This window comes from Pungitius pungitius, unplaced genomic scaffold, assembly GCF_949316345.1.
Source record: "Pungitius pungitius unplaced genomic scaffold, fPunPun2.1 scaffold_25, whole genome shotgun sequence".
NCBI lineage: Eukaryota > Metazoa > Chordata > Actinopteri > Perciformes > Gasterosteidae > Pungitius > Pungitius pungitius.
The window spans coordinates 587,195-606,278 of NW_026909837.1; the positions used below are offsets into that span (position 1 = coordinate 587,195).

The 19,084-nt window shown below is 47.2% G+C and overlaps 35 non-coding genes across 35 annotated transcripts; all 35 read right to left on the minus strand.

The window, feature by feature from the left end:
- Positions 1-154: 154 nt before the first annotated feature.
- On the minus strand, positions 155-227 carry trnav-cac (transfer RNA valine (anticodon CAC)). The gene has a single exon. It is a non-coding gene; the product is annotated as a tRNA-Val (tRNA).
- Positions 228-434: 207 nt separating this feature from the next.
- Positions 435-507, minus strand: trnav-cac (transfer RNA valine (anticodon CAC)). Its single transcript has one exon. It is a non-coding gene; the product is annotated as a tRNA-Val (tRNA).
- Positions 508-994: 487 nt separating this feature from the next.
- Positions 995-1,067, minus strand: trnav-cac (transfer RNA valine (anticodon CAC)). The gene has a single exon. It is a non-coding gene; the product is annotated as a tRNA-Val (tRNA).
- Positions 1,068-1,553: 486 nt separating this feature from the next.
- Positions 1,554-1,626, minus strand: trnav-cac (transfer RNA valine (anticodon CAC)). Its single transcript has one exon. It is a non-coding gene; the product is annotated as a tRNA-Val (tRNA).
- A 784-nt stretch (positions 1,627-2,410) lies between these two features.
- Positions 2,411-2,483, minus strand: trnav-cac (transfer RNA valine (anticodon CAC)). The gene has a single exon. It is a non-coding gene; the product is annotated as a tRNA-Val (tRNA).
- Positions 2,484-3,564: 1,081 nt separating this feature from the next.
- Positions 3,565-3,637, minus strand: trnav-cac (transfer RNA valine (anticodon CAC)). The gene has a single exon. It is a non-coding gene; the product is annotated as a tRNA-Val (tRNA).
- A 784-nt stretch (positions 3,638-4,421) lies between these two features.
- On the minus strand, positions 4,422-4,494 carry trnav-cac (transfer RNA valine (anticodon CAC)). The gene has a single exon. It is a non-coding gene; the product is annotated as a tRNA-Val (tRNA).
- A 207-nt stretch (positions 4,495-4,701) lies between these two features.
- Positions 4,702-4,774, minus strand: trnav-cac (transfer RNA valine (anticodon CAC)). The gene has a single exon. It is a non-coding gene; the product is annotated as a tRNA-Val (tRNA).
- A 504-nt stretch (positions 4,775-5,278) lies between these two features.
- trnav-cac (transfer RNA valine (anticodon CAC)) lies at positions 5,279-5,351 on the minus strand. Its single transcript has one exon. It is a non-coding gene; the product is annotated as a tRNA-Val (tRNA).
- A 504-nt stretch (positions 5,352-5,855) lies between these two features.
- trnav-cac (transfer RNA valine (anticodon CAC)) lies at positions 5,856-5,928 on the minus strand. Its single transcript has one exon. It is a non-coding gene; the product is annotated as a tRNA-Val (tRNA).
- A 207-nt stretch (positions 5,929-6,135) lies between these two features.
- Positions 6,136-6,208, minus strand: trnav-cac (transfer RNA valine (anticodon CAC)). The gene has a single exon. It is a non-coding gene; the product is annotated as a tRNA-Val (tRNA).
- A 207-nt stretch (positions 6,209-6,415) lies between these two features.
- On the minus strand, positions 6,416-6,488 carry trnav-cac (transfer RNA valine (anticodon CAC)). The gene has a single exon. It is a non-coding gene; the product is annotated as a tRNA-Val (tRNA).
- A 504-nt stretch (positions 6,489-6,992) lies between these two features.
- On the minus strand, positions 6,993-7,065 carry trnav-cac (transfer RNA valine (anticodon CAC)). The gene has a single exon. It is a non-coding gene; the product is annotated as a tRNA-Val (tRNA).
- A 1,081-nt stretch (positions 7,066-8,146) lies between these two features.
- Positions 8,147-8,219, minus strand: trnav-cac (transfer RNA valine (anticodon CAC)). Its single transcript has one exon. It is a non-coding gene; the product is annotated as a tRNA-Val (tRNA).
- Positions 8,220-9,003: 784 nt separating this feature from the next.
- On the minus strand, positions 9,004-9,076 carry trnav-cac (transfer RNA valine (anticodon CAC)). Its single transcript has one exon. It is a non-coding gene; the product is annotated as a tRNA-Val (tRNA).
- A 207-nt stretch (positions 9,077-9,283) lies between these two features.
- On the minus strand, positions 9,284-9,356 carry trnav-cac (transfer RNA valine (anticodon CAC)). The gene has a single exon. It is a non-coding gene; the product is annotated as a tRNA-Val (tRNA).
- Positions 9,357-9,860: 504 nt separating this feature from the next.
- trnav-cac (transfer RNA valine (anticodon CAC)) lies at positions 9,861-9,933 on the minus strand. The gene has a single exon. It is a non-coding gene; the product is annotated as a tRNA-Val (tRNA).
- Positions 9,934-10,437: 504 nt separating this feature from the next.
- Positions 10,438-10,510, minus strand: trnav-cac (transfer RNA valine (anticodon CAC)). Its single transcript has one exon. It is a non-coding gene; the product is annotated as a tRNA-Val (tRNA).
- A 207-nt stretch (positions 10,511-10,717) lies between these two features.
- Positions 10,718-10,790, minus strand: trnav-cac (transfer RNA valine (anticodon CAC)). Its single transcript has one exon. It is a non-coding gene; the product is annotated as a tRNA-Val (tRNA).
- Positions 10,791-10,997: 207 nt separating this feature from the next.
- Positions 10,998-11,070, minus strand: trnav-cac (transfer RNA valine (anticodon CAC)). Its single transcript has one exon. It is a non-coding gene; the product is annotated as a tRNA-Val (tRNA).
- A 504-nt stretch (positions 11,071-11,574) lies between these two features.
- On the minus strand, positions 11,575-11,647 carry trnav-cac (transfer RNA valine (anticodon CAC)). The gene has a single exon. It is a non-coding gene; the product is annotated as a tRNA-Val (tRNA).
- Positions 11,648-12,728: 1,081 nt separating this feature from the next.
- Positions 12,729-12,801, minus strand: trnav-cac (transfer RNA valine (anticodon CAC)). Its single transcript has one exon. It is a non-coding gene; the product is annotated as a tRNA-Val (tRNA).
- Positions 12,802-13,305: 504 nt separating this feature from the next.
- Positions 13,306-13,378, minus strand: trnav-cac (transfer RNA valine (anticodon CAC)). The gene has a single exon. It is a non-coding gene; the product is annotated as a tRNA-Val (tRNA).
- A 504-nt stretch (positions 13,379-13,882) lies between these two features.
- Positions 13,883-13,955, minus strand: trnav-cac (transfer RNA valine (anticodon CAC)). Its single transcript has one exon. It is a non-coding gene; the product is annotated as a tRNA-Val (tRNA).
- Positions 13,956-14,459: 504 nt separating this feature from the next.
- trnav-cac (transfer RNA valine (anticodon CAC)) lies at positions 14,460-14,532 on the minus strand. Its single transcript has one exon. It is a non-coding gene; the product is annotated as a tRNA-Val (tRNA).
- A 207-nt stretch (positions 14,533-14,739) lies between these two features.
- On the minus strand, positions 14,740-14,812 carry trnav-cac (transfer RNA valine (anticodon CAC)). The gene has a single exon. It is a non-coding gene; the product is annotated as a tRNA-Val (tRNA).
- Positions 14,813-15,019: 207 nt separating this feature from the next.
- On the minus strand, positions 15,020-15,092 carry trnav-cac (transfer RNA valine (anticodon CAC)). Its single transcript has one exon. It is a non-coding gene; the product is annotated as a tRNA-Val (tRNA).
- Positions 15,093-15,596: 504 nt separating this feature from the next.
- On the minus strand, positions 15,597-15,669 carry trnav-cac (transfer RNA valine (anticodon CAC)). The gene has a single exon. It is a non-coding gene; the product is annotated as a tRNA-Val (tRNA).
- Positions 15,670-16,173: 504 nt separating this feature from the next.
- trnav-cac (transfer RNA valine (anticodon CAC)) lies at positions 16,174-16,246 on the minus strand. The gene has a single exon. It is a non-coding gene; the product is annotated as a tRNA-Val (tRNA).
- A 504-nt stretch (positions 16,247-16,750) lies between these two features.
- On the minus strand, positions 16,751-16,823 carry trnav-cac (transfer RNA valine (anticodon CAC)). The gene has a single exon. It is a non-coding gene; the product is annotated as a tRNA-Val (tRNA).
- Positions 16,824-17,030: 207 nt separating this feature from the next.
- trnav-cac (transfer RNA valine (anticodon CAC)) lies at positions 17,031-17,103 on the minus strand. The gene has a single exon. It is a non-coding gene; the product is annotated as a tRNA-Val (tRNA).
- Positions 17,104-17,607: 504 nt separating this feature from the next.
- On the minus strand, positions 17,608-17,680 carry trnav-cac (transfer RNA valine (anticodon CAC)). The gene has a single exon. It is a non-coding gene; the product is annotated as a tRNA-Val (tRNA).
- Positions 17,681-17,887: 207 nt separating this feature from the next.
- trnav-cac (transfer RNA valine (anticodon CAC)) lies at positions 17,888-17,960 on the minus strand. Its single transcript has one exon. It is a non-coding gene; the product is annotated as a tRNA-Val (tRNA).
- Positions 17,961-18,167: 207 nt separating this feature from the next.
- On the minus strand, positions 18,168-18,240 carry trnav-cac (transfer RNA valine (anticodon CAC)). Its single transcript has one exon. It is a non-coding gene; the product is annotated as a tRNA-Val (tRNA).
- Positions 18,241-18,744: 504 nt separating this feature from the next.
- trnav-cac (transfer RNA valine (anticodon CAC)) lies at positions 18,745-18,817 on the minus strand. The gene has a single exon. It is a non-coding gene; the product is annotated as a tRNA-Val (tRNA).
- Between the last annotated feature and the right edge of the window lie 267 nt (positions 18,818-19,084).

Sequence of the window (19,084 nt, forward strand, 5' to 3'; positions counted from 1 at the left end):
GGTCTGACGGCTTCATCAAGAGTTGACTTTGATCACAATGAAAGAGTTTGAAGACATTTGTAAAGAGGTTGGGATGGAAGTCAGCTCCTACATACATGTACGAGACCGTGGTTCTCAGCCAAGGAGTGGAGAAAAGCTCAACGTCAGCCTGGAGTGTTTCCGCCCAGTTTCGAACTGGGGACCTTTCGCGTGTGAGGCGAACGTGATGACCACTACACCACGGAAACGGCGGCTTGTTTGGCATTGGGCATATGGCCCTCTGCTCTTTGCAGATGATCTTGGTCTGACGGCTTCATCAGGAGTTGACTTTGATCACAATGAAAGAGTTTGAAGACATTTGTAAAGAGGTTGGGATGGAAGTCAGCTCCTACATACATGTACAAGGGCGTGGTTCTCAGCCAAGGAGTGGAGAAAAGCTCAACGTCAGCCTGGAGTGTTTCCGCCCAGTTTCGAACTGGGGACCTTTCGCGTGTGAGGCGAACGTGATGACCACTACACCACGGAAACGGCGGCTTGTTTGGCATTGGGCATATGGCCCTCTGCTCTTTGCAGATGATCTTGGTCTGACGGCTTCATCAGGAGTTGACTTTGATCACAATGAAAGAGTTTGAAGACATTTGTAAAGAGGTTGGGATGGAAGTCAGCTCCTACATACATGTACAAGGGCGTGGTTCTCAGCCAAGGAGTGGAGAAAAGCTCATCGTCAGCCTGGAGTGTTTCCGCCCAGTTTCGAACTGGGGACCTTTCGCGTGTGAGGCGAACGTGATGACCACTACATCACGGAAACGGCGGCTTGTTTGGCATTGGGCATATGGCCCTCTGCTCTTTGCAGATGATCTTGGTCTGACGGCTTCATCAGGAGTTGACTTTGATCACAATGAAAGAGTTTGAAGACATTTGTAAAGAGGTTGGGATGGAAGTCAGCTCCTACATACATGTACAAGGGCGTGGTTCTCAGCCAAGGAGTGGAGAAAAGCTCAACGTCAGCCTGGAGTGTTTCCGCCCAGTTTCGAACTGGGGACCTTTCGCGTGTGAGGCGAACGTGATGACCACTACACCACGGAAACGGCGGCTTGTTTGGCATTGGGCATATGGCCCTCTGCTCTTTGCAGATGATCTTGGTCTGACGGCTTCATCAGGAGTTGACTTTGATCACAATGAAAGAGTTTGAAGACATTTGTAAAGAGGTTGGGATGGAAGTCAGCTCCTACATACATGTACAAGGGCGTGGTTCTCAGCCAAGGAGTGGAGAAAAGCTCAACGTCAGCCTGGAGTGTTTCGCCCAGTTTCGAACTGGGGACCTTTCGCGTGTGAGGCGAACGTGATGACCACTACACCACGGAAACGGCGGCTTGTTTGGCATTGGGCATATGACCCTCTGCTCTTTGCAGATGATCTTGGTCTGACGGCTTCATCAGGAGTTGACTTTGATCACAATGAAAGAGTTTGAAGACATTTGTAAAGAGGTTGGGATGGAAGTCAGCTCCTACATACATGTACAAGGGCGTGGTTCTCAGCCAAGGAGTGGAGAAAAGCTCAACGTCAGCCTGGAGTGTTTCCGCCCAGTTTCGAACTGGGGACCTTTCGCGTGTGAGGCGAACGTGATGACCACTACACCACGGAAACGGCGGCTTGTTTAGCTTTAGGCATATGGCCCTCTGCTCTTTGCAGATGATCTTGGTCTGACGGCTTCATCAGGAGTTGACTTTGATCACAATGAAAGAGTTTGAAGACATTTGTAAAGAGGTTGGGATGGAAGTCAGCTCCTACATACATGTACGAGACCGTGGTTCTCAGCCAAGGAGTGGAGAAAAGCTCAACGTCAGCCTGGAGTGTTTCCGCCCAGTTTCGAACTGGGGACCTTTCGAGTGTGAGGCGAACGTGATGACCACTACACCACGGAAACGGCGGCTTGTTTGGCATTGGGCATATGGCCCTCTGCTCTTTGCAGATGATCTTGGTCTGACGGCTTCATCAGGAGTTGACTTTGATCACAATGAAAGAGTTTGAAGACATTTGTAAAGAGGTTGGGATGGAAGCCAGCTCCTACATACATGTACGAGACCGTGGTTCTCAGCCAAGGAGTGGAGAAATTCTCAACGTTGGCTTGGAGTGATGTTCATCCCCAATAATACAGAATTATAGTGCATACCTCCTCTTAACCCCGGCCAGATACTTGCCAATTAAATATACTCAAGGAGTCCTCGTTAGTATAGTGGACAGTATCTCTGCTTGTCACGCAGAAGACCAGGGTTCGATTCCCTGACGGGGAGTTTCTTGTTAATAAGCCACGCATAAATCTGTTGGCTTCATCAGAGAGTTGAATTTTGCAGAAACTAGACGAGTGGTCTTTATTGACCAATCGAGAGAAGATATTCCGCTGCAGAGTAAACCAAAAAAAAGACGATATTGTTTCCGCCCAGTTTCGAACTGGGGACCTTTCGCGTGTGAGGCGAACGTGATGACCACTACACCACGGAAACGGCGGCTTGTTTGGCATTGGGCATATGGCCCTCTGCTCTTTGCAGATGATCTTGGTCTGACGGCTTCATCAGGATTTGACTTTGATCACAATGAAAGAGTTTGAAGACATTTGTAAAGAGGTTGGGATGGAAGTCAGCTCCTACATACATGTACGAGACCGTGGTTCTCAGCCAAGGAGTGGAGAAATTCTCAACGTTGGCCCGGAGTGATGTTCATCCCCAATAATACAGAATTATAGTGCATACCTCCTCTTAACCCCGGCCAGATACCTGCCAATTAAATATACTGAAGGAGTCCTCGTTAGTATAGTGGACAGTATCTCTGCTTGTCACGCAGAAGACCAGGGTTCGATTCCCTGACGGGGAGTTTCTTGTTAATAAGCCACGAATAAATCTGTTGGCTTCATCAGAGAGTTGAATTTTGCAGAAACTAGACGAGTGGTCTTTAATGACCAATCGAGAGAAGATATTCCGCTGCAGAGTAAACCAAAAAAAAAACGATATTGTTTCCGCCCAGTTTCAAACTGGGGACCTTTCGCGTGTGAGGCGAACGTAATGACCACTACACCACGGAAACGGCGGCTTGTTTGGCATTGGGCATATGGCCCTCTGCTCTTTGCAGATGATCTTGGTCTGACGGCTTCATCAGGAGTTGACTTTGATCACAATGAAAGAGTTTGAAGACATTTGTAAAGAGGTTGGGATGGAAGTCAGCTCCTACATACATGTACGAGACCGTGGTTCTCAGCCAAGGAGTGGAGAAATTCTCAACGTTGGCCCGGAGTGATGTTTATCCCCAATAATACAGAATTAGAGTGCATACCTCCTCTTAACCCCGGCCAGATACCTGCCAATTAAATATACTGAAGGAGTCCTCGTTAGTATAGTGGACAGTATCTCTGCTTGTCACGCAGAAGACCAGGGTTCGATTCCCTGACGGGGAGTTTCTTGTTAATAAGCCACGAATAAATCTGTTGGCTTCATCAGAGAGTTGAATTTTGCAGAAACTAGACGAGTGGTCTTTAATGACCAATCGAGAGAAGATATTCCGCTGCAGAGTAAACCAAAAAAAAAACGATATTGTTTCCGCCCAGTTTCGAACTGGGGACCTTTCGCGTGTGAGGCGAACGTGATGACCACTACACCACGGAAACGGCGGCTTGTTTGGCATTGGGCATATGGCCCTCTGCTCTTTGCAGATGATCTTGGTCTGACGGCTTCATCAGGATTTGACTTTGATCACAATGAAAGAGTTTGAAGACATTTGTAAAGAGGTTGGGATGGAAGTCAGCTCCTACATACATGTACGAGACCGTGGTTCTCAGCCAAGGAGTGGAGAAATTCTCAACGTTGGCCCGGAGTGATGTTCATCCCCAATAATACAGAATTATAGTGCATACCTCCTCTTAACCCCGGCCAGATACCTGCCAATTAAATATACTGAAGGAGTCCTCGTTAGTATAGTGGACAGTATCTCTGCTTGTCACGCAGAAGACCAGGGTTCGATTCCCTGACGGGGAGTTTCTTGTTAATAAGCCACGAATAAATCTGTTGGCTTCATCAGAGAGTTGAATTTTGCAGAAACTAGACGAGTGGTCTTTAATGACCAATCGAGAGAAGATATTCCGCTGCAGAGTAAACCAAAAAAAAAACGATATTGTTTCCGCCCAGTTTCGAACTGGGGACCTTTCACGTGTGAGGCGAACGTGATGACCACTACACCACGGAAACGGCGGCTTGTTTGGCATTGGGCATATGGCCCTCTGCTCTTTGCAGATGATCTTGGTCTGACGGCTTCATCAGGAGTTGACTTTGATCACAATGAAAGAGTTTGAAGACATTTGTAAAGAGGTTGGGATGGAAGTCAGCTCCTACATACATGTACGAGACCGTGGTTCTCAGCCAAGGAGTGGAGAAAAGCTCAACGTCAGCCTGGAGTGTTTCCGCCCAGTTTCGAACTGGGGACCTTTCGCGTGTGAGGCGAACGTGATGACCACTACACCACGGAAACGGCGGCTTGTTTGGCATTGGGCATATGGCCCTCTGCTCTTTGCAGATGATCTTGGTCTGACGGCTTCATCAGGAGTTGACTTTGATCACAATGAAAGAGTTTGAAGACATTTGTAAAGAGGTTGGGATGGAAGTCAGCTCCTACATACATGTACAAGGGCGTGGTTCTCAGCCAAGGAGTGGAGAAAAGCTCAACGTCAGCCTGGAGTGTTTCCGCCCAGTTTCGAACTGGGGACCTTTCGCGTGTGAGGCGAACGTGATGACCACTACACCACGGAAACGGCGGCTTGTTTGGCATTGGGCATATGGCCCTCTGCTCTTTGCAGATGATCTTGGTCTGACGGCTTCATCAGGAGTTGACTTTGATCACAATGAAAGAGTTTGAAGACATTTGTAAAGAGGTTGGGATGGAAGTCAGCTCCTACATACATGTACGAGACCGTGGTTCTCAGCCAAGGAGTGGAGAAATTCTCAACGTTGGCCCGGAGTGATGTTTATCCCCAATAATACAGAATTATAGTGCATACCTCCTCTTAACCCCGGCCAGATACCTGCCAATTAAATATACTGAAGGAGTCCTCGTTAGTATAGTGGACAGTATCTCTGCTTGTCACGCAGAAGACCAGGGTTCGATTCCCTGACGGGGAGTTTCTTGTTAATAAGCCACGAATAAATCTGTTGGCTTCATCAGAGAGTTGAATTTTGCAGAAACTAGACGAGTGGTCTTTAATGACCAATCGAGAGAAGATATTCCGCTGCAGAGTAAACCAAAAAAAAAACGATATTGTTTCCGCCCAGTTTCGAACTGGGGACCTTTCGCGTGTGAGGCGAACGTGATGACCACTACACCACGGAAACGGCGGCTTGTTTGGCAATGGGCATATGGCCCTCTGCTCTTTGCAGATGATCTTGGTCTGACGGCTTCATCAGGAGTTGACTTTGATCACAATGAAAGAGTTTGAAGACATTTGTAAAGAGGTTGGGATGGAAGTCAGCTCCTACATACATGTACGAGACCGTGGTTCTCAGCCAAGGAGTGGAGAAATTCTCAACGTTGGCCCGGAGTGATGTTCATCCCCAATAATACAGAATTATAGTGCATACCTCCTCTTAACCCCGGCCAGATACCTGCCAATTAAATATACTGAAGGAGTCCTCGTTAGTATAGTGGACAGTATCTCTGCTTGTCACGCAGAAGACCAGGGTTCGATTCCCTGACGGGGAGTTTCTTGTTAATAAGCCACGAATAAATCTGTTGGCTTCATCAGAGAGTTGAATTTTGCAGAAACTAGACGAGTGGTCTTTAATGACCAATCGAGAGAAGATATTCCGCTGCAGAGTAAACCAAAAAAAAAACGATATTGTTTCCGCCCAGTTTCGAACTGGGGACCTTTCGCGTGTGAGGCGAACGTGATGACCACTACACCACGGAAACGGCGGCTTGTTTGGCATTGGGCATATGGCCCTCTGCTCTTTGCAGATGATCTTGGTCTGACGGCTTCATCAGGAGTTGACTTTGATCACAATGAAAGAGTTTGAAGACATTTGTAAAGAGGTTGGGATGGAAGTCAGCTCCTACATACATGTACGAGACCGTGGTTCTCAGCCAAGGAGTGGAGAAAAGCTCAACGTCAGCCTGGAGTGTTTCCGCCCAGTTTCGAACTGGGGACCTTTCGCGTGTGAGGCGAACGTGATGACCACTACACCACGGAAACGGCGGCTTGTTTGGCATTGGGCATATGGCCCTCTGCTCTTTGCAGATGATCTTGGTCTGACGGCTTCATCAGGAGTTGACTTTGATCACAATGAAAGAGTTTGAAGACATTTGTAAAGAGGTTGGGATGGAAGTCAGCTCCTACATACATGTACGAGACCGTGGTTCTCAGCCAAGGAGTGGAGAAATTCTCAACGTTGGCCCGGAGTGTTTCCGCCCAGTTTCGAACTGGGGACCTTTCGCGTGTGAGGCGAACGTGATGACCACTACACCACGGAAACGGCGGCTTGTTTGGCATTGGGCATATGGCCCTCTGCTCTTTGCAGATGATCTTGGTCTGACGGCTTCATCAGGAGTTGACTTTGATCACAATGAAAGAGTTTGAAGACATTTGTAAAGAGGTTGGGATGGAAGTCAGCTCCTACATACATGTACGAGACCGTGGTTCTCAGCCAAGGAGTGGAGAAATTCTCAACGTTGGCCCGGAGTGATGTTCATCCCCAATAATACAGAATTATAGTGCATACCTCCTCTTAACCCCGGCCAGATACTTGCCAATTAAATATACTCAAGGAGTCCTCGTTAGTATAGTGGACAGTATCTCTGCTTGTCACGCAGAAGACCAGGGTTCGATTCCCTGACGGGGAGTTTCTTGTTAATAAGCCACGCATAAATCTGTTGGCTTCATCAGAGAGTTGAATTTTGCAGAAACTAGACGAGTGGTCTTTATTGACCAATCGAGAGAAGATATTCCGCTGCAGAGTAAACCAAAAAAAAGACGATATTGTTTCCGCCCAGTTTCGAACTGGGGACCTTTCGCGTGTGAGGCGAACGTGATGACCACTACACCACGGAAACGGCGGCTTGTTTGGCATTGGGCATATGGCCCTCTGCTCTTTGCAGATGATCTTGGTCTGACGGCTTCATCAGGATTTGACTTTGATCACAATGAAAGAGTTTGAAGACATTTGTAAAGAGGTTGGGATGGAAGTCAGCTCCTACATACATGTACGAGACCGTGGTTCTCAGCCAAGGAGTGGAGAAATTCTCAACGTTGGCCCGGAGTGATGTTCATCCCCAATAATACAGAATTATAGTGCATACCTCCTCTTAACCCCGGCCAGATACCTGCCAATTAAATATACTGAAGGAGTCCTCGTTAGTATAGTGGACAGTATCTCTGCTTGTCACGCAGAAGACCAGGGTTCGATTCCCTGACGGGGAGTTTCTTGTTAATAAGCCACGAATAAATCTGTTGGCTTCATCAGAGAGTTGAATTTTGCAGAAACTAGACGAGTGGTCTTTAATGACCAATCGAGAGAAGATATTCCGCTGCAGAGTAAACCAAAAAAAAAACGATATTGTTTCCGCCCAGTTTCAAACTGGGGACCTTTCGCGTGTGAGGCGAACGTAATGACCACTACACCACGGAAACGGCGGCTTGTTTGGCATTGGGCATATGGCCCTCTGCTCTTTGCAGATGATCTTGGTCTGACGGCTTCATCAGGAGTTGACTTTGATCACAATGAAAGAGTTTGAAGACATTTGTAAAGAGGTTGGGATGGAAGTCAGCTCCTACATACATGTACGAGACCGTGGTTCTCAGCCAAGGAGTGGAGAAATTCTCAACGTTGGCCCGGAGTGATGTTTATCCCCAATAATACAGAATTATAGTGCATACCTCCTCTTAACCCCGGCCAGATACCTGCCAATTAAATATACTGAAGGAGTCCTCGTTAGTATAGTGGACAGTATCTCTGCTTGTCACGCAGAAGACCAGGGTTCGATTCCCTGACGGGGAGTTTCTTGTTAATAAGCCACGAATAAATCTGTTGGCTTCATCAGAGAGTTGAATTTTGCAGAAACTAGACGAGTGGTCTTTAATGACCAATCGAGAGAAGATATTCCGCTGCAGAGTAAACCAAAAAAAAAACGATATTGTTTCCGCCCAGTTTCGAACTGGGGACCTTTCGCGTGTGAGGCGAACGTGATGACCACTACACCACGGAAACGGCGGCTTGTTTGGCATTGGGCATATGGCCCTCTGCTCTTTGCAGATGATCTTGGTCTGACGGCTTCATCAGGATTTGACTTTGATCACAATGAAAGAGTTTGAAGACATTTGTAAAGAGGTTGGGATGGAAGTCAGCTCCTACATACATGTACGAGACCGTGGTTCTCAGCCAAGGAGTGGAGAAATTCTCAACGTTGGCCCGGAGTGATGTTCATCCCCAATAATACAGAATTATAGTGCATACCTCCTCTTAACCCCGGCCAGATACCTGCCAATTAAATATACTGAAGGAGTCCTCGTTAGTATAGTGGACAGTATCTCTGCTTGTCACGCAGAAGACCAGGGTTCGATTCCCTGACGGGGAGTTTCTTGTTAATAAGCCACGAATAAATCTGTTGGCTTCATCAGAGAGTTGAATTTTGCAGAAACTAGACGAGTGGTCTTTAATGACCAATCGAGAGAAGATATTCCGCTGCAGAGTAAACCAAAAAAAAAACGATATTGTTTCCGCCCAGTTTCGAACTGGGGACCTTTCACGTGTGAGGCGAACGTGATGACCACTACACCACGGAAACGGCGGCTTGTTTGGCATTGGGCATATGGCCCTCTGCTCTTTGCAGATGATCTTGGTCTGACGGCTTCATCAGGAGTTGACTTTGATCACAATGAAAGAGTTTGAAGACATTTGTAAAGAGGTTGGGATGGAAGTCAGCTCCTACATACATGTACGAGACCGTGGTTCTCAGCCAAGGAGTGGAGAAAAGCTCAACGTCAGCCTGGAGTGTTTCCGCCCAGTTTCGAACTGGGGACCTTTCGCGTGTGAGGCGAACGTGATGACCACTACACCACGGAAACGGCGGCTTGTTTGGCATTGGGCATATGGCCCTCTGCTCTTTGCAGATGATCTTGGTCTGACGGCTTCATCAGGAGTTGACTTTGATCACAATGAAAGAGTTTGAAGACATTTGTAAAGAGGTTGGGATGGAAGTCAGCTCCTACATACATGTACAAGGGCGTGGTTCTCAGCCAAGGAGTGGAGAAAAGCTCAACGTCAGCCTGGAGTGTTTCCGCCCAGTTTCGAACTGGGGACCTTTCGCGTGTGAGGCGAACGTGATGACCACTACACCACGGAAACGGTGGCTTGTTTGGCATTGGGCATATGGCCCTCTGCTCTTTGCAGATGATCTTGGTCTGACGGCTTCATCAGGAGTTGACTTTGATCACAATGAAAGAGTTTGAAGACATTTGTAAAGAGGTTGGGATGGAAGTCAGCTCCTACATACATGTACGAGACCGTGGTTCTCAGCCAAGGAGTGGAGAAATTCTCAACGTTGGCCCGGAGTGATGTTTATCCCCAATAATACAGAATTATAGTGCATACCTCCTCTTAACCCCGGCCAGATACCTGCCAATTAAATATACTGAAGGAGTCCTCGTTAGTATAGTGGACAGTATCTCTGCTTGTCACGCAGAAGACCAGGGTTCGATTCCCTGACGGGGAGTTTCTTGTTAATAAGCCACGAATAAATCTGTTGGCTTCATCAGAGAGTTGAATTTTGCAGAAACTAGACGAGTGGTCTTTAATGACCAATCGAGAGAAGATATTCCGCTGCAGAGTAAACCAAAAAAAAAACGATATTGTTTCCGCCCAGTTTCGAACTGGGGACCTTTCGCGTGTGAGGCGAACGTGATGACCACTACACCACGGAAACGGCGGCTTGTTTGGCAATGGGCATATGGCCCTCTGCTCTTTGCAGATGATCTTGGTCTGACGGCTTCATCAGGAGTTGACTTTGATCACAATGAAAGAGTTTGAAGACATTTGTAAAGAGGTTGGGATGGAAGTCAGCTCCTACATACATGTACGAGACCGTGGTTCTCAGCCAAGGAGTGGAGAAATTCTCAACGTTGGCCCGGAGTGATGTTCATCCCCAATAATACAGAATTATAGTGCATACCTCCTCTTAACCCCGGCCAGATACCTGCCAATTAAATATACTGAAGGAGTCCTCGTTAGTATAGTGGACAGTATCTCTGCTTGTCACGCAGAAGACCAGGGTTCGATTCCCTGACGGGGAGTTTCTTGTTAATAAGCCACGAATAAATCTGTTGGCTTCATCAGAGAGTTGAATTTTGCAGAAACTAGACGAGTGGTCTTTAATGACCAATCGAGAGAAGATATTCCGCTGCAGAGTAAACCAAAAAAAAAACGATATTGTTTCCGCCCAGTTTCGAACTGGGGACCTTTCGCGTGTGAGGCGAACGTGATGACCACTACACCACGGAAACGGCGGCTTGTTTGGCATTGGGCATATGGCCCTCTGCTCTTTGCAGATGATCTTGGTCTGACGGCTTCATCAGGAGTTGACTTTGATCACAATGAAAGAGTTTGAAGACATTTGTAAAGAGGTTGGGATGGAAGTCAGCTCCTACATACATGTACGAGACCGTGGTTCTCAGCCAAGGAGTGGAGAAAAGCTCAACGTCAGCCTGGAGTGTTTCCGCCCAGTTTCGAACTGGGGACCTTTCGCGTGTGAGGCGAACGTGATGACCACTACACCACGGAAACGGCGGCTTGTTTGGCATTGGGCATATGGCCCTCTGCTCTTTGCAGATGATCTTGGTCTGACGGCTTCATCAGGAGTTGACTTTGATCACAATGAAAGAGTTTGAAGACATTTGTAAAGAGGTTGGGATGGAAGTCAGCTCCTACATACATGTACGAGACCGTGGTTCTCAGCCAAGGAGTGGAGAAATTCTCAACGTTGGCCCGGAGTGTTTCCGCCCAGTTTCGAACTGGGGACCTTTCGCGTGTGAGGCGAACGTGATGACCACTACACCACGGAAACGGCGGCTTGTTTGGCATTGGGCATATGGCCCTCTGCTCTTTGCAGATGATCTTGGTCTGACGGCTTCATCAGGAGTTGACTTTGATCACAATGAAAGAGTTTGAAGACATTTGTAAAGAGGTTGGGATGGAAGTCAGCTCCTACATACATGTACGAGACCGTGGTTCTCAGCCAAGGAGTGGAGAAATTCTCAACGTTGGCCCGGAGTGATGTTCATCCCCAATAATACAGAATTATAGTGCATACCTCCTCTTAACCCCGGCCAGATACCTGCCAATTAAATATACTCAAGGAGTCCTCGTTAGTATAGTGGACAGTATCTCTGCTTGTCACGCAGAAGACCAGGGTTCGATTCCCTGACGGGGAGTTTCTTGTTAATAAGCCACGCATAAATCTGTTGGCTTCATCAGAGAGTTGAATTTTGCAGAAACTAGACGAGAGGTCTTTAATGACCAATCGAGAGAAGATATTCCGCTGCAGAGTAAACCAAAAAAAAGACGATATTGTTTCCGCCCAGTTTCGAACTGGGGACCTTTCGCGTGTGAGGCGAACGTGATGACCACTACACCACGGAAACGGCGGCTTGTTTGGCATTGGGCATATGGCCCTCTGCTCTTTGCAGATGATCTTGGTCTGACGGCTTCATCAGGATTTGACTTTGATCACAATGAAAGAGTTTGAAGACATTTGTAAAGAGGTTGGGATGGAAGTCAGCTCCTACATACATGTACGAGACCGTGGTTCTCAGCCAAGGAGTGGAGAAATTCTCAACGTTGGCCCGGAGTGATGTTCATCCCCAATAATACAGAATTATAGTGCATACCTCCTCTTAACCCCGGCCAGATACCTGCCAATTAAATATACTGAAGGAGTCCTCGTTAGTATAGTGGACAGTATCTCTGCTTGTCACGCAGAAGACCAGGGTTCGATTCCCTGACGGGGAGTTTCTTGTTAATAAGCCACGAATAAATCTGTTGGCTTCATCAGAGAGTTGAATTTTGCAGAAACTAGACGAGTGGTCTTTAATGACCAATCGAGAGAAGATATTCCGCTGCAGAGTAAACCAAAAAAAAAACGATATTGTTTCCGCCCAGTTTCAAACTGGGGACCTTTCGCGTGTGAGGCGAACGTAATGACCACTACACCACGGAAACGGCGGCTTGTTTGGCATTGGGCATATGGCCCTCTGCTCTTTGCAGATGATCTTGGTCTGACGGCTTCATCAGGAGTTGACTTTGATCACAATGAAAGAGTTTGAAGACATTTGTAAAGAGGTTGGGATGAAAGTCAGCTCCTACATACATGTACGAGACCGTGGTTCTCAGCCAAGGAGTGGAGAAATTCTCAACGTTGGCCCGGAGTGATGTTTATCCCCAATAATACAGAATTATAGTGCATACCTCCTCTTAACCCCGGCCAGATACCTGCCAATTAAATATACTGAAGGAGTCCTCGTTAGTATAGTGGACAGTATCTCTGCTTGTCACGCAGAAGACCAGGGTTCGATTCCCTGACGGGGAGTTTCTTGTTAATAAGCCACGAATAAATCTGTTGGCTTCATCAGAGAGTTGAATTTTGCAGAAACTAGACGAGTGGTCTTTAATGACCAATCGAGAGAAGATATTCCGCTGCAGAGTAAACCAAAAAAAAAACGATATTGTTTCCGCCCAGTTTCGAACTGGGGACCTTTCGCGTGTGAGGCGAACGTGATGACCACTACACCACGGAAACGGCGGCTTGTTTGGCATTGGGCATATGGCCCTCTGCTCTTTGCAGATGATCTTGGTCTGACGGCTTCATCAGGAGTTGACTTTGATCACAATGAAAGAGTTTGAAGACATTTGTAAAGAGGTTGGGATGGAAGTCAGCTCCTACATACATGTACGAGACCGTGGTTCTCAGCCAAGGAGTGGAGAAATTCTCAACGTTGGCCCGGAGTGATGTTTATCCCCAATAATACAGAATTATAGTGCATACCTCCTCTTAACCCCGGCCAGATACCTGCCAATTAAATATACTGAAGGAGTCCTCGTTAGTATAGTGGACAGTATCTCTGCTTGTCACGCAGAAGACCAGGGTTCGATTCCCTGACGGGGAGTTTCTTGTTAATAAGCCACGAATAAATCTGTTGGCTTCATCAGAGAGTTGAATTTTGCAGAAACTAGACGAGTGGTCTTTAATGACCAATCGAGAGAAGATATTCCGCTGCAGAGTAAACCAAAAAAAAAACGATATTGTTTCCGCCCAGTTTCGAACTGGGGACCTTTCGCGTGTGAGGCGAACGTGATGACCACTACACCACGGAAACGGCGGCTTGTTTGGCATTGGGCATATGGCCCTCTGCTCTTTGCAGATGATCTTGGTCTGACGGCTTCATCAGGAGTTGACTTTGATCACAATGAAAGAGTTTGAAGACATTTGTAAAGAGGTTGGGATGGAAGTCAGCTCCTACATACATGTACGAGACCGTGGTTCTCAGCCAAGGAGTGGAGAAATTCTCAACGTTGGCCCGGAGTGATGTTCATCCCCAATAATACAGAATTATAGTGCATACCTCCTCTTAACCCCGGCCAGATACCTGCCAATTAAATATACTGAAGGAGTCCTCGTTAGTATAGTGGACAGTATCTCTGCTTGTCACGCAGAAGACCAGGGTTCGATTCCCTGACGGGGAGTTTCTTGTTAATAAGCCACGAATAAATCTGTTGGCTTCATCAGAGAGTTGAATTTTGCAGAAACTAGACGAGTGGTCTTTAATGACCAATCGAGAGAAGATATTCCGCTGCAGAGTAAACCAAAAAAAAAACGATATTGTTTCCGCCCAGTTTCGAACTGGGGACCTTTCGCGTGTGAGGCGAACGTGATGACCACTACACCACGGAAACGGCGGCTTGTTTGGCAATGGGCATATGGCCCTCTGCTCTTTGCAGATGATCTTGGTCTGACGGCTTCATCAGGAGTTGACTTTGATCACAATGAAAGAGTTTGAAGACATTTGTAAAGAGGTTGGGATGGAAGTCAGCTCCTACATACATGTACGAGACCGTGGTTCTCAGCCAAGGAGTGGAGAAATTCTCAACGTTGGCCCGGAGTGATGTTCATCCCCAATAATACAGAATTATAGTGCATACCTCCTCTTAACCCCGGCCAGATACCTGCCAATTAAATATACTGAAGGAGTCCTCGTTAGTATAGTGGACAGTATCTCTGCTTGTCACGCAGAAGACCAGGGTTCGATTCCCTGACGGGGAGTTTCTTGTTAATGAGCCACGAATAAATCTGTTGGCTTCATCAGAGAGTTGAATTTTGCAGAAACTAGACGAGTGGTCTTTAATGACCAATCGAGAGAAGATATTCCGCTGCAGAGTAAACCAAAAAAAAAACGATATTGTTTCCGCCCAGTTTCGAACTGGGGACCTTTCGCGTGTGAGGCGAACGTGATGACCACTACACCACGGAAACGGCGGCTTGTTTGGCATTGGGCATATGGCCCTCTGCTCTTTGCAGATGATCTTGGTCTGACGGCTTCATCAGGAGTTGACTTTGATCACAATGAAAGAGTTTGAAGACATTTGTAAAGAGGTTGGGATGGAAGTCAGCTCCTACATACATGTACAAGGGCGTGGTTCTCAGCCAAGGAGTGGAGAAAAGCTCAACGTCAGCCTGGAGTGTTTCCGCCCAGTTTCGAACTGGGGACCTTTCGCGTGTGAGGCGAACGTGATGACCACTACACCACGGAAACGGCGGCTTGTTTGGCATTGGGCATATGGCCGTCTGCTCTTTGCAGATGATCTTGGTCTGACGGCTTCATCAGGAGTTGACTTTGATCACAATGAAAGAGTTTGAAGACATTTGTAAAGAGGTTGGGTTGGAAGTCAGCTCCTACATACATGTACAAGGGCGTGGTTCTCAGCCAAGGAGTGGAGAAAAGCTCAACGTCAGCCTGGAGTGTTTCCGCCCAGTTTCGAACTGGGGACCTTTCGCGTGTGAGGCGAACGTGATGACCACTACACCACGGAAACGGCGGCTTGTTTGGCATTGGGCATATGGCCCTCTGCTCTTTGCAGATGATCTTGGTCTGACGGCTTCATCAGGAGTTGACTTTGATCACAATGAAAGAGTTTGAAGACATTTGTAAAGAGGTTGGGATGGAAGTCAGCTCCTACATACATGTACGAGACCGTGGTTCTCAGCCAAGGAGTGGAGAAATTCTCAACGTTGGCCCGGAGTGATGTTCATCCCCAATAATACAGAATTATAGTGCATACCTCCTCTTAACCCCGGCCAGATACCTGCCAATTAAATATACTGAAGGAGTCCTCGTTAGTATAGTGGACAGTATCTCTGCTTGTCACGCAGAAGACCAGGGTTCGATTCCCTGACGGGGAGTTTCTTGTTAATAAGCCACGAATAAATCTGTTGGCTTCATCAGAGAGTTTAATTTTGCAGAAACTAGACGAGTGGTCTTTAATGACCAATCGAGAGAAGATATTCCGCTGCAGAGTAAACCAAAAAAAAAACGATAATGTTTCCGCCCAGTTTCGAACTGGGGACCTTTCGCGTGTGAGGCGAACGTGATGACCACTACACCACGGAAACGGCGGCTTGTTTGGCATTGGGCATATGGCCCTCTGCTCTTTGCAGATGATCTTGGTCTGACGGCTTCATCAGGAGTTGACTTTGATCACAATGAAAGAGTTTGAAGACATTTGTAAAGAGGTTGGGATGGAAGTCAGCTCCTACATACATGTACGAGACCGTGGTTCTCAGCCAAGGAGTGGAGAAATTCTCAACGTTGGCCCGGAGTGATGTTCATCCCCAATAATACAGAATTATAGTGCATACCTCCTCTTAACCCCGGCCAGATACCTGCCAATTAAATATACTGAAGGAGTCCTCGTTAGTATAGTGGACAGTATCTCTGCTTGTCACGCAGAAGACCAGGGTTCGATTCCCTGACGGGGAGTTTCTTGTTAATAAGCCACGAATAAATCTGTTGGCTTCATCAGAGAGTTGAATTTTGCAGAAACTAGACGAGTGGTCTTTAATGACCAATCGAGAGAAGATATTCCGCTGCAGAGTAAACCAAAAAAAAAACGATATTGTTTCCGCCCAGTTTCGAACTGGGGACCTTTCGCGTGTGAGGCGAACGTGATGACCACTACACCACGGAAACGGCGGCTTGTTTGGCATTGGGCATATGGCCCTCTGCTCTTTGCAGATGATCTTGGTCTGACGGCTTCATCAGGAGTTGACTTTGATCACAATGAAAGAGTTTGAAGACATTTGTAAAGAGGTTGGGATGGAAGTCAGCTCCTACATACATGTACAAGGGCGTGGTTCTCAGCCAAGGAGTGGAGAAATTCTCAACGTTGGCCCGGAGTGATGTTCATCCCCAATAATACAGAATTATAGTGCATACCTCCTCTTAACCCCGGCCAGATACCTGCCAATTAAATATACTGAAGGAGTCCTCGTTAGTATAGTGGACAGTATCTCTGCTTGTCACGCAGAAGACCAGGGTTCGATTCCCTGACGGGGAGTTTCTTGTTAATAAGCCACGAATAAATCTGTTGGCTTCATCAGAGAGTTGAATTTTGCAGAAACTAGACGAGTGGTCTTTAATGACCAATCGAGAGAAGATATTCCGCTGCAGAGTAAACCAAAAAAAAAACGATATTGTTTCCGCCCAGTTTCGAACTGGGGACCTTTCGCGTGTGAGGCGAACGTGATGACCACTACACCACGGAAACGGCGGCTTGTTTGGCATTGGGCATATGGCCCTCTGCTCTTTGCAGATGATCTTGGTCTGACGGCTTCATCAGGAGTTGACTTTGATCACAATGAAAGAGTTTGAAGACATTTGTAAAGAGGTTGGGATGGAAGTCAGCTCCTACATACATGTACAAGGGCGTGGTTCTCAGCCAAGGAGTGGAGAAAAGCTCAACGTCAGCCTGGAGTGTTTCCGCCCAGTTTCGAACTGGGGACCTTTCGCGTGTGAGGCGAACGTGATGACCACTACACCACGGAAACGGCGGCTTGTTTGGCATTGGGCATATGGCCCTCTGCTCTTTGCAGATGATCTTGGTCTGACGGCTTCATCAGGAGTTGACTTTGATCACAATGAAAGAGTTTGAAGACATTTGTAAAGAGGTTGGGATGGAAGTCAGCTCCTACATACATGTACGAGACCGTGGTTCTCAGCCAAGGAGTGGAGAAATTCTCAACGTTGGCCCGGAGTGATGTTCATCCCCAATAATACAGAATTATAGTGCATACCTCCTCTTAACCCCGGCCAGATACCTGCCAATTAAATATACTGAAGGAGTCCTCGTTAGTATAGTGGACAGTATCTCTGCTTGTCACGCAGAAGACCAGGGTTCGATTCCCTGACGGGGAGTTTCTTGTTAATGAGCCACGAATAAATCTGTTGGCTTCATCAGAGAGTTGAATTTTGCAGAAACTAGACGAGTGGTCTTTAATGACCAATCGAGAGAAGATATTCCGCTGCAGAGTAAACCAAAAAAAAAACGATATTGTTTCCGCCCAGTTTCGAACTGGGGACCTTTCGCGTGTGAGGCGAACGTGATGACCACTACACCACGGAAACGGCGGCTTGTTTGGCATTGGGCATATGGCCCTCTGCTCTTTGCAGATGATCTTGGTCTGACGGCTTCATCAGGAGTTGACTTTGATCACAATGAAAGAGTTTGAAGACATTTGTAAAGAGGTTGGGATGGAAGTCAGCTCCTACATACATGTACAAGGGCATGGTTCTCAGCCAAGGAGTGGAGAAAAGCTCAACGTCAGCCTGGAGTGTTTCCGCCCAGTTTCGAACTGGGGACCTTTCGCGTGTGAGGCGAACGTGATGACCACTACACCACGGAAACGGCGGCTTGTTTGGCATTGGGCATATGGCCCTCTGCTCTTTGCAGATGATCTTGGTCTGACGGCTTCATCAGGAGTTGACTTTGATCACAATGAAAGAGTTTGAAGACATTTGTAAAGAGGTTGGGTTGGAAGTCAGCTCCTACATACATGTACAAGGGCGTGGTTCTCAGCCAAGGAGTGGAGAAAAGCTCAACGTCAGCCTGGAGTGTTTCCGCCCAGTTTCGAACTGGGGACCTTTCGCGTGTGAGGCGAACGTGATGACCACTACACCACGGAAACGGCGGCTTGTTTGGCATTGGGCATATGGCCCTCTGCTCTTTGCAGATGATCTTGGTCTGACGGCTTCATCAGGAGTTGACTTTGATCACAATGAAAGAGTTTGAAGACATTTGTAAAGAGGTTGGGATGGAAGTCAGCTCCTACATACATGTACGAGACCGTGGTTCTCAGCCAAGGAGTGGAGAAATTCTCAACGTTGGCCCGGAGTGATGTTCATCCCCAATAATACAGAATTATAGTGCATACCTCCTCTTAACCCCGGCCAGATACCTGCCAATTAAATATACTGAAGGAGTCCTCGTTAGTATAGTGGACAGTATCTCTGCTTGTCACGCAGAAGACCAGGGTTCGATTCCCTGACGGGGAGTTTCTTGTTAATAAGCCACGAATAAATCTGTTGGCTTCATCAGAGAGTTGAATTTTGCAGAAACTAGACGAGTGGTCTTTAATGACCAATCGAGAGAAGATATTCCGCTGCAGAGTAAACCAAAAAAAAGACGATATTGTTTCCGCCCAGTTTCGAACTGGGGACCTTTCGCGTGTGAGGCGAACGTGATGACCACTACACCACGGAAACGGCGGCTTGTTTGGCATTGGGCATATGGCCCTCTGCTCTTTGCAGATGATCTTGGTCTGACGGCTTCATCAGGATTTGACTTTGATCACAATGAAAGAGTTTGAAGACATTTGTAAAGAGGTTGGGATGGAAGTCAGCTCCTACATACATGTACAAGGGCGTGGTTCTCAGCCAAGGAGTGGAGAAATTCTCAACGTTGGCCCGGAGTGATGTTCATCCCCAATAATACAGAATTATAGTGCATACCTCCTCTTAACCCCGGCCAGA